At 45.2% G+C, this 13,367-nt stretch overlaps 1 protein-coding gene and 1 pseudogene across 1 annotated transcript in view; both read left to right on the forward strand.

Moving 5' to 3' along the window:
* Nucleotides 1–4,508: 4,508 nt before the first annotated feature.
* Nucleotides 4,509–13,367, forward strand: part of LOC126195292 (astakine-like) — a 95,601-nt gene continuing 86,742 nt past the window's right edge. The window contains exon 1 of the mRNA XM_049933841.1: nucleotides 4,509–4,638. The gene's annotated coding sequence lies outside the window, so the exon portion shown is untranslated. The remainder of the gene's footprint in view (nucleotides 4,639–13,367) is intronic.
* LOC126196322 (5S ribosomal RNA) lies at nucleotides 12,594–12,711 on the forward strand (annotated as a pseudogene).

Genomic DNA, 13,367 nt, shown 5'->3' on the forward strand with positions numbered 1-13,367 from the left:
TTACAGGTGCAGTCGGTGTCATGATTAGCTGACTGATCCCAGGGCGACAGAGTGGGTCGCAACATGAATTCTCATGGAAGAGCCACGTGCTATTACAACGAAAGCTACTAATATTTTGTGCAACGAGCTTGTTTAATTCATTATTACCATAGTATGGTTACCTTAGCTGACGTTACAAAGGTACCAGTAAACCCCTATTCCTTAAAGAACCGAAAAAAATGTTCAAATGTGTGTGAAATCTTTTGGGACTTAACTGCTAAGGTTATCAGTCCCTAAGTCTACACACTACTTAACCTAAATTATCCTAAGGACAAACACACACACCCATGCCCGAGGGAGAACTCGAACCTCCGCCGCGACCAGCCGCACAGCCCATGACTGCAGCGCCTGAGACCGCTCGGCTATTCCCGCGCGGCAAAATAACCGAGCTCCTGCGTATAAAACAGATTAAAACTTCTGAGTACAAATCAGTTAATGCATAAAATACACTGAAGAGCCAAAGAAACTGGTACACCTGCGTAATATCGTGCAGGGCCCCAGCGAGAACGCAAAAGTCCCGCATCACGACGTGGCCTGGACTCGGCTAATATCTGAAATAGTGCTGGAGGGCATTGACACCATGAATCCTGCAGGGCAGTCCATAAATCCGTAGGAGTACGAGGAAGAGCACACCGCAAAGCATCCCAATTATTCTCGATAATGTTCATGTCTGGGGAGTTTGGTGGCCACCGGAAGTGTTTAAACTCAGAAGAATGTTCCTGGAGCCATTCTGTACTAATCCTGAAGGTGTGGGGTGTCGCATTGTCCTGCTGGAATTGCCCACGCCCGTCGGAAGCACAATGGCCACGAATGGATGCAGGTGATCAGACAGGATGCTTACGTACGTGTCACCTGCCGGAGTTGTATCTAGATGTATCAGGCGTCCCATATCACTCCAACTGCACACCATTACAGAGCCTCCACCAGCCTGAACAGTCCCCCTGCTGACATGCAGGGTCCATGGATTCATGAGGTTGTCTCCACACTCATACACGTCCATCCGCTCGACTCAATTTGAAACGCGATGTCCGACCAGGCAACATGCTTCCGGTAATCAACAGTCCAATGTCGGTGTTGACGGGCCCAGGTGAGGCGTCTTGCAGTCAAGCCTTCGGCTCCGGAAGCCGATATCGATGATATTTAGTTGAATGGTACGCACGCTGACTCTTGCTGATGACCCAGCATTGAAATCTGCAGCAATTTGCGGAAGGGTTGGAAAAATTTAGAAATTTGTGGTAAAGTCTTATGAGACCAAACTACTGAGGTCATCGGTCCCTAAGCCTACACACTACTTATTCTAACTTAAACTAACTTACGCTATGGACACGAAACACACCCATGCCCGAGGCAGGACTCGAACCTCCGCCGGGGGGAGCCGCGAGGACCGTGACATGACGCCCCAAACCGCGGGGCTACCCCGCGCGGCACGGAATGGTTGCATTCCTGTCGCGTTGAACGATTATCTTCAGTCGTCGTTGGTCCCGTTCTTGCAGGCTCCTTTTCCGGCGGCAGCGATGTCGTAAATTTGGCGTATTGCCGGATTCCTGATATTCACGGTACATCGGGGATGCTGTGTCCCATCGGTCGTGCGCCGACTATAACACCACGTTCAGACTCACTAAAATCTTGATAACCTGCCATTGTAGCAGCAGTAACACGTCTAACAACTGCGCAAGATACTTGTTGTCTTATATAGGCGTTGCCGACCGCAGCGCCGTATTCTGTGTGTTTACATACTTGAATACGTATGCCTATACCCGTTTCAAATGGTTCAAATGGCTCTGAGCACTATGGGACTTAACTGCTGAGGTCAGAACTTAGAACCACTTAAACCTAAATAACCTAAGGACGTCACACACATCCATGCCCGAGGCAGGATTCGAACCTGCGAACGTAGCGGTCGCGCGGTTCCAGACTGTAGCGCCTAGAACCGCTCGGCCACTCCGCCCGGTCCTATACCCGTTTCTTTGGCGCTTCGGTGTATTTGACGTTTTGCAGGTAAGCCAGGAAAAGTTTACAAAACATCTTAAATTGTGTTTAAAGTTTGTTGCAAATCCATGACTGCCCTCTTTATCAAACACTGGACAAGTACAGTCTGCGAAATTTGCACTCCGTTTTAAGCAAAAGCTAGTTTTCACGCATCTCAGTGTTTATGACATCATACATGGTAAACTATTTGTCGTACAGCTAGAGAATTTTGCAGGTACATTCAGTGGTATATTTGGCTACTGTCTGTAAACTGTGGTGCGAACGGAATTTGTAGTAAACAAGTAATGCTCTTGCTGAAGTTTTGCTGTATGAACAGCGAAAATTTAGTAAGCGATAATTTTTTCTCGTTTCATTATCTACATCTACAACCACATGGATACTCTGCAAATCGTTGATGGAGCCACCATCACAATAATTCTCTATTATTCCACTCTCGAATAGCTCGAAAGGGAAAACGAACACTTACGTTTTTCCTTGCGAGATCTGATTTCCCTTATTTTATTATGATAATCGTCTCTCCCTACATAGCTCACCGTCAACAAAATATTTTCGCATTCGGGGGAGAAAGTTGGTGACTGAAATTTGGTGAGAAGATTCCGCCGCAAGCATCGAGTGCCCTGTACAAATGCTGCATTTTCACATTTCCCACTGTATCATTACAATATGAACCCGACAGAACTGATCTGGAACCAAGTTACGGGATACCTCCCAAGAAATAATAAGAGTGTTAACCTGCCAGACGTACTGGAACTAAAGCACGCAGCTTTTTCACACGTCACTGACAAACGCTGGAGGGATATGGAACGGCACGTCATAAAAGAAGAGGAGAAAATGCGGCGGATGGGTGTCTTCGTGGATTATGTTGTTGATCGACTCGTTATAAAACGTAGAAAATGACAGTTCCAGAACTGAAATGTGTTTCTCGGATTCTGATAAGGAAGGAACTAAGAGACTACCAGACGACTGACTGTAATTAATACCTTCAGTGGCTTCAGTACTCAACAACACATTCAAATCACTACAATATCCTTTTGCATCACACATAGCTCCCTCAAAAAAATTATCCTGAGTTTAAGTTAGAAATTTACATCAATCTTGTTTGTAATTAGAATACTATGTTAGGTGAGAACAAGAGCGTTTTATGATTTCCATCTGATCATCTAAGAAGCGAGCGACATTGCTGGCGTTTTGGCGAATGTTGTTTCATTCTCTTTAAAAATTAAAGAACATTCGAAGCTATATTGTTTCTTTGCTCGTCTCTTTTTACGTCTCAACTGCAACTGCCCACATCATTGCAGGTTACTTGGATCAGCTGGTTGGCCAGAGCTGTCCAAGTTAAATGCGCCGTTGAAACTGTTCATCTACATCTACATGGATACTCTGCAAATCACATTTAAGTGCCTGGCAGAGGGTTCAACGAACCACCTTCGCAGTTCTCTGTTATTCCAAACTCGTATAGCGCGCGGAAAGAATGAACACCTATATCTTTCCGTACGAGCTCTGATTTCCCTTATTTTATCGTGGTGATCGTTCCTCCCTATGTAGGTCGGTGTCAACAAAATATTTTCGCATTCGGAGGAGAAAGTTGGTGATTGGAAGTTCGTGAGGAGATTCCGTCGCAACGAAAAACGCCTTTCTTTTATCGATTTCCAGCCCAAATCCTGTATCATTTCTGTGACACTCTCCCCCATATTTCGCGATAATACAAAACGTGCTGCCTTTCTTTGAACTTTTTCGATGTACTCCGTCAGTCCTATCTGGTAAGGATCCCACACCGCGCAGCAGTATTCTAAAAGAGGACGGACAAACGTAGTGTAGGCAGTCTCCATAGTAGGTCTGTTACATTTTCAAAGTGTACTGCCAATAAAACGCAGTCTTTGGTTAGCCTTCCCCACAACATTTTCTATGTGTTTCTTTCTGTTGTCACGCATTAATGCCCAGTCTCCGAGCGTGTAACACAGCATAAGACATATTCTTACCATCGTACTTGACTGTCCGCTCTACATATATGAAACGAAATCCAATGAGATACAAACAAACGGGGAGGAATATATGGCGTAATGTTTACATCAGGTTTATTCGTATTATGAACAGAGTACAGAAACACTGCCCAACATATCTGCGCAAAGCTTCATCGGATTTTCACTGTGATTTCCTTACTTTTCGAATATCCCTCGTACAACGAGATAGTTCGTGATGCCGGATTCCCCACGTTACGTAGAGAAGACACGCAGCCAACTGCTGCGCAATGGGCTGGTGACGTAACGCGCGAGGGAAGCACGCTGAGTCGTCCGCGGGCAGGCAACGGACAGAAACGCTGAGCACCTGCAATGGTACGACCCCCACGCTGCAGCCGGTAGGCCGTTCCCACACAGGGAGGCTCGTTTGCGAGGCCGGTGGTTAGCTAGAGAGGGGGGCTAGCTGATAGCTGCTAGCTGCCGGCTCCCGCGTGACGTAGCGAGACCTTGCCCGGGCCGCCTTGCGGCCAGTTCCGCGGGAAATCCTCGCGGCCGGGTGCGCATGCGCCCTCTCGTCTCCGCAGGCCGGCAGTACACCACTTGCCGCCTGCGGCTCCTGCGCGCGTGGCCACGGCTGATGCTCGCAGCCCAGGTACGTAGAGCGCCAGCCAGCGGATCGTCTCCTACGTGCATTCTACACCAGCGACTTTCTGGCCAACTTCGACTACTCGTCATCGGTGCGGGTCACGTGTCTGCGTGTAAATCAACCGTCAACCACATCGCGAGTGGATCAGTAACGTCAGTAATCAATCCGTTCCGATATGTGGAGTTCTAAATTCTTTAATACAGGGTGACACCAACACCGACTCAAAGGAAGGCCTCGGCACTTGTTCGTGACGTCACGTCAGCTAGGCGCGGCGAACGCCAGGTCTGTTGCAGGCACACTCATAATGGTGGTGTCTCCTTCTCTGACACAGGAAAATGTGAAACTATTAGCGGTAGTTGACCAACACACATTGTTCTGAGAGATTTCTGTAATCAATTAATTGTGCAATTCATTACACTTCTTAACAAATAGTGTACTCCTGAACTTAAATTTCCACCTGTTTTAAGGACTGACATACAAAAAGAACTTCATGGCCCAGCAGCAACAGAATTCGTGCTTCTATACCTTATTTGTAAATCTGAGGAAGTTACGTTTGTACTGGGTTGCTTTTACAAGAAACTGTGAACATATTGGTGCTCTTCTTTAGGTATCTTGGTTGATTATGGGGTGAGGAGCACTGAATGTTAATGAAATATCTTGCGATTGTACACGTTGGGGGAGGGGGTGGGGGCAGAAGAAGAGGTAAAAGAGAGATACTTGTTTTATCAAATAAAATTTTTTTATCTTATAAAGTTTCTCCTTTCAGTTGCAAGAGCGTAATATTTATCTTTTCTAATGTGCATGTTTAAAAAAGTTTAAGCTCAGCAGTATTTTCGATGTATGAAGCTATTTTGTTTCCTGTTTAGAATTCCTTTCGTTGAAAACGACTGTAATCTAATGACTGTCAACAGTTGGACATTTACACATGTAAATTAGTTCACATTTCCGGTGACGATGTCAAACGAAAGTAAATAAATAAATAAATAAATAAATAAAAGAAACGAGTTAATTGTAAGGGGGTTGGGGTAAGTTTCGATAACAAAATGGATCAAGTAAATATAGTTACTTGAATGTAAAATTTCCGAAGCTTGCAATGGGGCAAAGCATCTTCTGATATTGATCTACGTTTGTTTCGACAGGATTCAGTAATACAGTACTATTATCTTCATTTGCAGCTTTACGATAGTAAGAAAATCTTTCATCAAAATAAAACTGCAGAATCCAAAACAATACCAAACATTTTGTTCAAAAATAAGAGAATTATAGTGATAAGGACGCCCAGGCGTTTCTACCTGCAACAGACCCGGCGTTCGCCGTGCCTAGCTGACGTGACGTCACCAACAAGCGCCGAGGCCTTCCTTTGAGTCGGTGTTGGTGACACTCGGGAGATGGACGGTTTTTAATGAAATAATACTCAGCCAACTTTAAAATTAATGCATGTTTATTTACAGAAAATCAAAGCTCATTATTTGCCATTTTAGTTAACCAAGTTATATCTGAAAAATAATGTCGTCAAGGTGATGTCCATCATTTCGAATGCAGGACTCAAGTCTCTTCTCAGAATCCTCCATCACACGGACTAAAATCTCTGCAGGAATGGCAGCAATTTCTTGAATGATTGCATTCTTCAACTCGTCCAAATTTCGTGGTTTGTGGTTATACAAGGTGAAAAGTATTTAAACCAACAAACTCTGGGAGGTTGTAGGGGACATCAAAACAAATATTTTTCCCTAATGTCATTTTTTCCCATGAGGAGTATTTAAACCGGTAGAGGAAGATTTCTCTGGCGGCAAATTAATTAAACCAACAAACAGTTTTCCATTTTTTTTATGACCAAGAGACAACACATTAACACGACCCAATTTCAATTACAGTATATTTTCAAAAATGCCTCCATTGACATGTAAACAAAGTTTACACCGTCGGATCATGTTCTGTCTGACATGGGCAAAAACCCCAGGAGTATCTTGAATTGTTCCTGCTGCTGCTACTATCTGGCCTACCAGATCCTCTTCTGATGCAACAGGAGTTATGTAAACAATGTTGCGCATCTATCCCCACACAAAAAAGTCCAGAGGGGACATATCTGGGGATCGAGCAGGTCATGGTACAGGACCAGCTCTGCCAATCCACGTTTTTGGGAACCGTCGGTCCAGGAATCGACGCACACGACGACTGAAATGTGCTGGCGCCCCATCATGTTGGAACCACATGCGTTGTCTTGTAGGGAGCGGGACGTCTTCCAGCAAGTCTGGAAATGCTCTGGCGAGAAAATTGTAATAGTGCCTGCCATTTAATGCCCTAGGTAGCAGATACGGCCCAATTAAACAGTCCCCAACAACACCGACTCACACATTAACGAAGAACCGCACTTGTTGTTGATCAATCCGCTGTGCGGCTCGTCCGTTGTGGTGCGCTACGTAGTACGCGCCAACCGCATCAGCGTACTCACTCCAGGTGTATCGCTCCATTAGTAAACAGAGACAGTGCACTACTACACTGGTAGACAGTAGTTGCCTACAACTGAAGAGCGTAACACGCCCTCTAACAACTAAAGATCGTAATACGGCCTCTAACAACTAACACCTGAAGAGCATAATACAGCCTCCACCGGTTTAAATAATCCTCATAGGAAGAAATGACATTAGGAAAAAATATTTGTTTTGATGTCCCCTACAACCTCCCAGAGTTTGTCGGTTTAAATACTTTTCACCCTGTAGACACAGTTCCTAACGTACCCCCAAAGAAAAAATTCACATACTGACAAGTCGGGAGGCCTGGGAGGCCAAGGAACATTGCCAAAACATGAGATAATCCGGCCAGGAAATATGTGTCTAAGAACTGTCGTTGAAGTGTTTGCGGTGTGCGATGTTGCCCCATCCTGCTGGAACCAAACACGTTTTAAAGGGATTCGTCGTCTTCTTAGTTCTGGTTTCAAAAATGTTTCAAGCACACAAATGTAACGAACCGAATTAACAGCAACTGTGGCCCCGTTCTCTTAAAAAAAAATAAGGTCCAAAAATGCCAACTGAGCCAAGAGCACACCAGACTTACTTTTTGTGAGTGTAGAGGACGCTGGTGGATAAGGTATGGATGCTCTGGAGCCCAGTAACGTATGTTTTGCTTATTCACGGTCCCATTTAAATGAAAATGAGCTTCATCGCTCATCAATAAAATTTCATTTTCATTCGATCCCAAAATTTCTTGAATTCTGTAAGCGAAGTCTTCTCGTACAGCAAAATCAGTTTACTTAAGTAGTTGCCGGCCGAAGTGGCCGTGCGGTTAAAGGCGCTGCAGTCTGGAACCGCAAGACCGCTACGGTCGCAGGTTCGAATCCTGCCTCGGGCATGGATGTTTGTGATGTCCTTAGGTTAGTTCGGTTTAACTAGTTCTAAGTTCTAGGGGACTAATGACCTCAGCAGTTGCGTCCCATAGTGCTCAGAGCCATTTGAACCATTTGAACCTTAAGTAGTTGGGCAATGAGCGTTTTGTAGGGATGGAATTTTAATTCTTGATGAATAATTCGTCTAACCGATTCACGATTGATTCGTAACTCACTAGCATGATGTCTAGCTGACCGTCCTGGGCTTGTGACTGCCGCTTGCATTACCCTTTCAACATTTTCTGGTGTCGTTACTCTGCATCTCTGGCCAGGATGCATCTTATCCAGTATGTTTCCAGTTGATCTGAAGTTTACCACCCATCTGAGGATTGTGTTACGACTCGGAACAGCTCCATGTCGACCGACATTAAACCGTGCACGAAACAATCGCTGCGTAGCAATAATAGACTCACCACTTTTCACGAAACTGTCATAGACAAACACTCGACGTTGCAAGTCCCACTGCTCCATAGTGACTGAGTAAATGAAATGGCGTCTTGTGTGGATCAGAACTATCCCCACCATGACCACCTCCCACCACCGAGCCCTCAGTACTACGCCGTTCAAAACCGTCCGTCTCCCGTGTGTCACCCTGTATGATGCGGGCTGGTCATGTACAGAAAAAGGAGCTTCGTCTGCTAACACTTGGGGTTAATCTATCATCTCTGAACCCGCACCGAGCGAGGTGGCGCAGTGGTTAGCACACTGGATTCGCATTCGGGAGGACGACGGTTCAATCCCACGTCCGGCCATCCAGATTTAGGTTTTCCGTGATTTCCCTACATCACTTCAGGCAAATGCCGGGATGGTTCCTTTGAAAGGGCACGGCCGATTTTCTTCCCCATCCTTCCCTAATCCGAGCTTGTGCTCCGTTTCTAATGACCTCGTTGTCGACGGGACGTTAAACACTAATTTCCTCCTCCTCCTCCTCTGAACTCGCTCCTGCCACAGTAATGGATTTTCTGTCTTCTTAATCTCTATCTTGTAGTTCGCTTTGTTTTCCTAACACGTTGCGGAGGTTGCTCGATGCCCTTGTATTTTAACATTTTGTGTTACTTCTTTATTACACTGTGTTGACAAAAGTCATGTGATACATCCTATAATGGTGTCAGATCTCCTTTTGCCTGCTGTAGCGCAGCAACTCGACGTGGCATGGACTCAACAAGTCGTTGGATGTCCAATGCAGAAATATTGAACCACTCGACTGTATAACCATCCACAATTGCGAAAATGTTGCCGGTGCAGAATTTTCTGCACGAACTGACCTCTCGATTATGTCCCATTAATGTTCGATGGGATCCATGCAGGGCGATCTGGATGGCCAAATCATTCACTCCAATTGTCCAGAATGGTCCTCAAACCAATAGCGGACAATTGTGGTCCAGTGACAAGACACATTGTGATCCATAAAAATTTCATTGTTGTTTTGGAACATGAAGTCCGTGAATGGCTGCAAATGGTCTCCAAGTAGCCGAACATAACCTCTTCCAGTCAGTGATCGTTTCAGTTTGAGCAGAGGATCCAGTCCATTCCATGTAAACAGAACCCACACCAATCTGGAGCCACCACCCACTTGTTGACAACTTGGGTCTATGGTTTTGTGGTGTCTGCGTCACACTGGAACATTACCGTCAGCTCTTACCAACTGAAATCGGGACTCGTCTGAGCAGGCCAACGTTTGCCAGTCAACTGACATGATCACGAGCCCAGGAGAGGCACTGCAGGCGATGTCATGCTGCGTCGGGTGTCTGCTGTCAAAGTCCCGTAATGCCAAATTTCGTCCACTGTCCTAACGGATACGTTTGTCGTATATCCCACCTGGTATTCCACACAGTGTTGCCTGTCTGCTATCACTGACAATTACGCAAACGCCGGTACTTTACATCTATATCTACATCTACATGGATACTCTGCAAATCACATTTAAGTGCCTGGCAGAGGGTTCATCGAACAACCTTCACAATTCTCTACGTCGTTCAGTGACGGCTGTCGACCACTGCGTCGTCCTTGGTGAGGGGTGATGCCTGAAATTTGGTGTTCTTGGCACACTCCACGGATCTCGGATTATTGAATTCCCTACCGAATTCCAAAATGGAATGTCTCATGCGTCTAGCTCCAAATGGCTCTAAGCACTATGGGACTTAACATCTGAAGTCATCAGTCCCCTGGACTTAGAACTACTTAAACCTTATTAAGCTAAGGTCATCACACACATCCATGCCCGAGGCAGGAGTCGAACCTGCGGCCGTAGCACCAGCGCGGTTCCGGACTGAAGCGCCTAGAACCGCTCGGCTGCCCGAGGCAGGATTCGAACCTGCGACTGTAGCACCAGTGCGGTTCCGGACTGAAGCGCCTAGAACCGCTCGGCCACAGCGGCCGGCTGTCTAGCTCCAGCTACAGTTCCACGTTCAAAGTCTGTTAACTCCCATCGTTCCATCATGTTGGAAACCTCTTCACATGAATCACCAGAGTACAAATGACAGCTCCATCAATACACTGCCCCTCATATACCTTGTGTACGCTATACTGCCGCCATCTATACATGTACATATCGCTCTCCCATGACTTGTCATCTCACTGTAAGTCGCTTTCTTGTCTGTCTGTCTGTTCGGTACAATTATGAAATTGATTTTCAACTAATTTCCCAGCGGGCTACTGACTTGAATTTTTAAATGGCTCAGAACTGGATGTCAATGCAATATTAACGCGCTTTCTTGTCTGTCTGATCCACATAGCTCCCATAGGGTGAGGGTGGGGTGAAAAGGGTTGGTAACACCTGACATCTCAGCTCCCTTGTAGGACTGGTATGTTGTCGGGACGCGATCCAGGTAGTATGGCAGGAACTCGATGACGGCTGCTAGACGGCACTGCTACATCTGTGAGCGCTAGTGTCGCCTCTGCAACAGTACAATCGCGGCACCGCACGGCCACGCCCACCTCGCTAGCGAATTAGTGCTCGCACTCACGTTCTGAAGTTAGCCGTAAGTTTTGTTCTCGCTACACTCTTGTTTCGTTCTCATTGCACATGTCTGGTTTGGTCTCTGATTTCACTATGCCTTAGATTTTCCACACTTGACTCATTTTGTTCTGCAGTGTCATCCATTTTCCTCTTGTCGTTGTCCTGCTGTTCACAATCAACTGACTGCTGTCTACAGTTGCTGGCCATTCAGCCAGTCTATGCTTGCTCTTTGAGTGATTCCTGATCCTTGTCAAATTCCAGTCATGGCAGCAGTTTGCAGCAATAAAACAAGACCAAAAAGCAGGGAATATTATTTAAATTTAAAAATATTAATATAATACATTTTTAGATCTTACTAAAATCCCTAAAAGAATTTCTCATTGCCCCATATATATTCCTAAATCCACACGTATAGTTCCAAAAATTTGTGAATGCGAATTGTTAATGTATAGCTACGAAAATACTCGTAAGATTTATAATGAAAAACATCGGGCACAGTAGATAACAGTTAGGACGTGAACAATTCATGTGTCAATTGTGAACTGCATGTGGCACATACATTTCATTATAAATGCTTAGAAGTATTTTCAAAGCTATTAAAAATTCACAATCTCGTATTTTCGAAACAATCTGTGTGGGGATAGGAGAAATTATTTTATACTTTTCCGTCTGATTTAAAAAGGCATTATATTATAAATTTATTTTAATTTTTCCTTCCAGCGTTCTTCCTCAAAGAAGACGAAATATAAAATCAGTAAAGTACACACATTTAACAACACTTGGGCAAATAAATAAATAAATATGAACATAAATGAATGAACATTTTAATGAAAATTGTTTCAACAGTGAAATAACAATTGACGCTCAAAAAGAAAACGAGGGATAAAGTAAAAATCCGATATTTTCAGCGTTCTAAATATTGTTTGCTGTGTTTGTAAGTGTACATTTTCTTGGTCAAATAAATTTCGATGTTTTGAAGTGGTAGGACGACACATTTTATATTCTTCCAGTTTTCAGTAATGTGGAAAATTTATGATATGACATTCGACAAGAACATCCACTTTAAATTTTGGTTTTGTCATTAGTGAACTCGATTATCTTTCTTGTTCCTTCATTCCGTTACTATATCTCGAGTTTGTAAAAAAAGATGGTCCCTCATAACCTCACTTTCATTGTTCAGGTGCCGAAGTGCACAGAAGACAACTCTGACAACACACATATTTTTGACAGTGTCGTGTAAACGGAAACGACCAGTGATTGTTCATGTTCAGTGTTGTTACACTGTTTAAGATGAAGGGAGCGTAAACAACCACACTTGTTGAGTGGTCACTGTGAAGAGCACGAAGATGCCATGTACTAATGTCAGACAGTGGTATCAGAGCCTGACAGTGTGTGAAAGGGGCCTCGTTGTGGGGCTTCATTTGGCTGGCTGGTCGAATGATGCAGTCTACAGATTTTTGGGGCACTCAGATGCGAGAGTGGCGAGACGTTGATCCGCATATAGACTCGACGGCAGGCATACTCTTCATCAAGGTTGGAGTCTACCACATGTGATCAAAATAAACGAGCAGCGCTGTATTGTCCACGAAGCAGGTATTAAATCTTAACAGCTGTAATGCTAGCAATGGCCTTGCCGCAGTGGATACACCGGTTCCCGTCAGATCACCGAAGTTAAGCGCTGTCGGGCTTGGCCGGCACTTTGGTGGGTGACCATCCGGGTTGCCATGTGTTGTCATTTTTCGGGGTGCACTCAGCCTCGTCATGCCAACTGAGGTACTACTCGACCGAATAGTAGCGGCTTCGGTCAAGAATACTATCTTACGACCGGGAGAGCGGTGTGCTGACCCCACGCCCCTCCTATCTGCATTCTCAGCTGCGGATGACAGGGCGGTCGGATGGTCCCGATGGACCACTTGTGGCCTCAAGAACGAGTGTTTTTTTTCTGTAATGCCACTAGAGAAGAAGTAATGGTCTCCCTGCAACATTCTGTGGCGACCCACACCATTGGCTGAAGACAAGTGGCAGCCATTCTAGGGAACTACCGCCCTATGCGTGGACTGCCGTTAACAGTACAACACAAGCGGCTGTATTTGGGGTGGTCCTGACACTGGAAACCATGTAGTGCTCATGAGTGACGTCTCAATACGTTGTGCAATGAACTGCAGTTTTGTAATACCACAGGTGACCATTGTTGGCAAATATGACCTGGAGAGCGGTCTCATTCTTCCATTGTTTGGGAGAGGCACAGAAGTGCTAGGCTTGGCGTTATGTTGTGGGGAGCCGTTGGGTACGACGTCAGATCACAGCTGGAAAACTCTGATGGCACAACGGTACCTCACGGGCATCCTGCATCGTCATGTGTTATGTGTCGTGTGACAGTTTCATGATGCCATT

The sequence above is a fragment of the Schistocerca nitens genome, chromosome 7, assembly GCF_023898315.1.
Source record: "Schistocerca nitens isolate TAMUIC-IGC-003100 chromosome 7, iqSchNite1.1, whole genome shotgun sequence".
NCBI lineage: Eukaryota > Metazoa > Arthropoda > Insecta > Orthoptera > Acrididae > Schistocerca > Schistocerca nitens.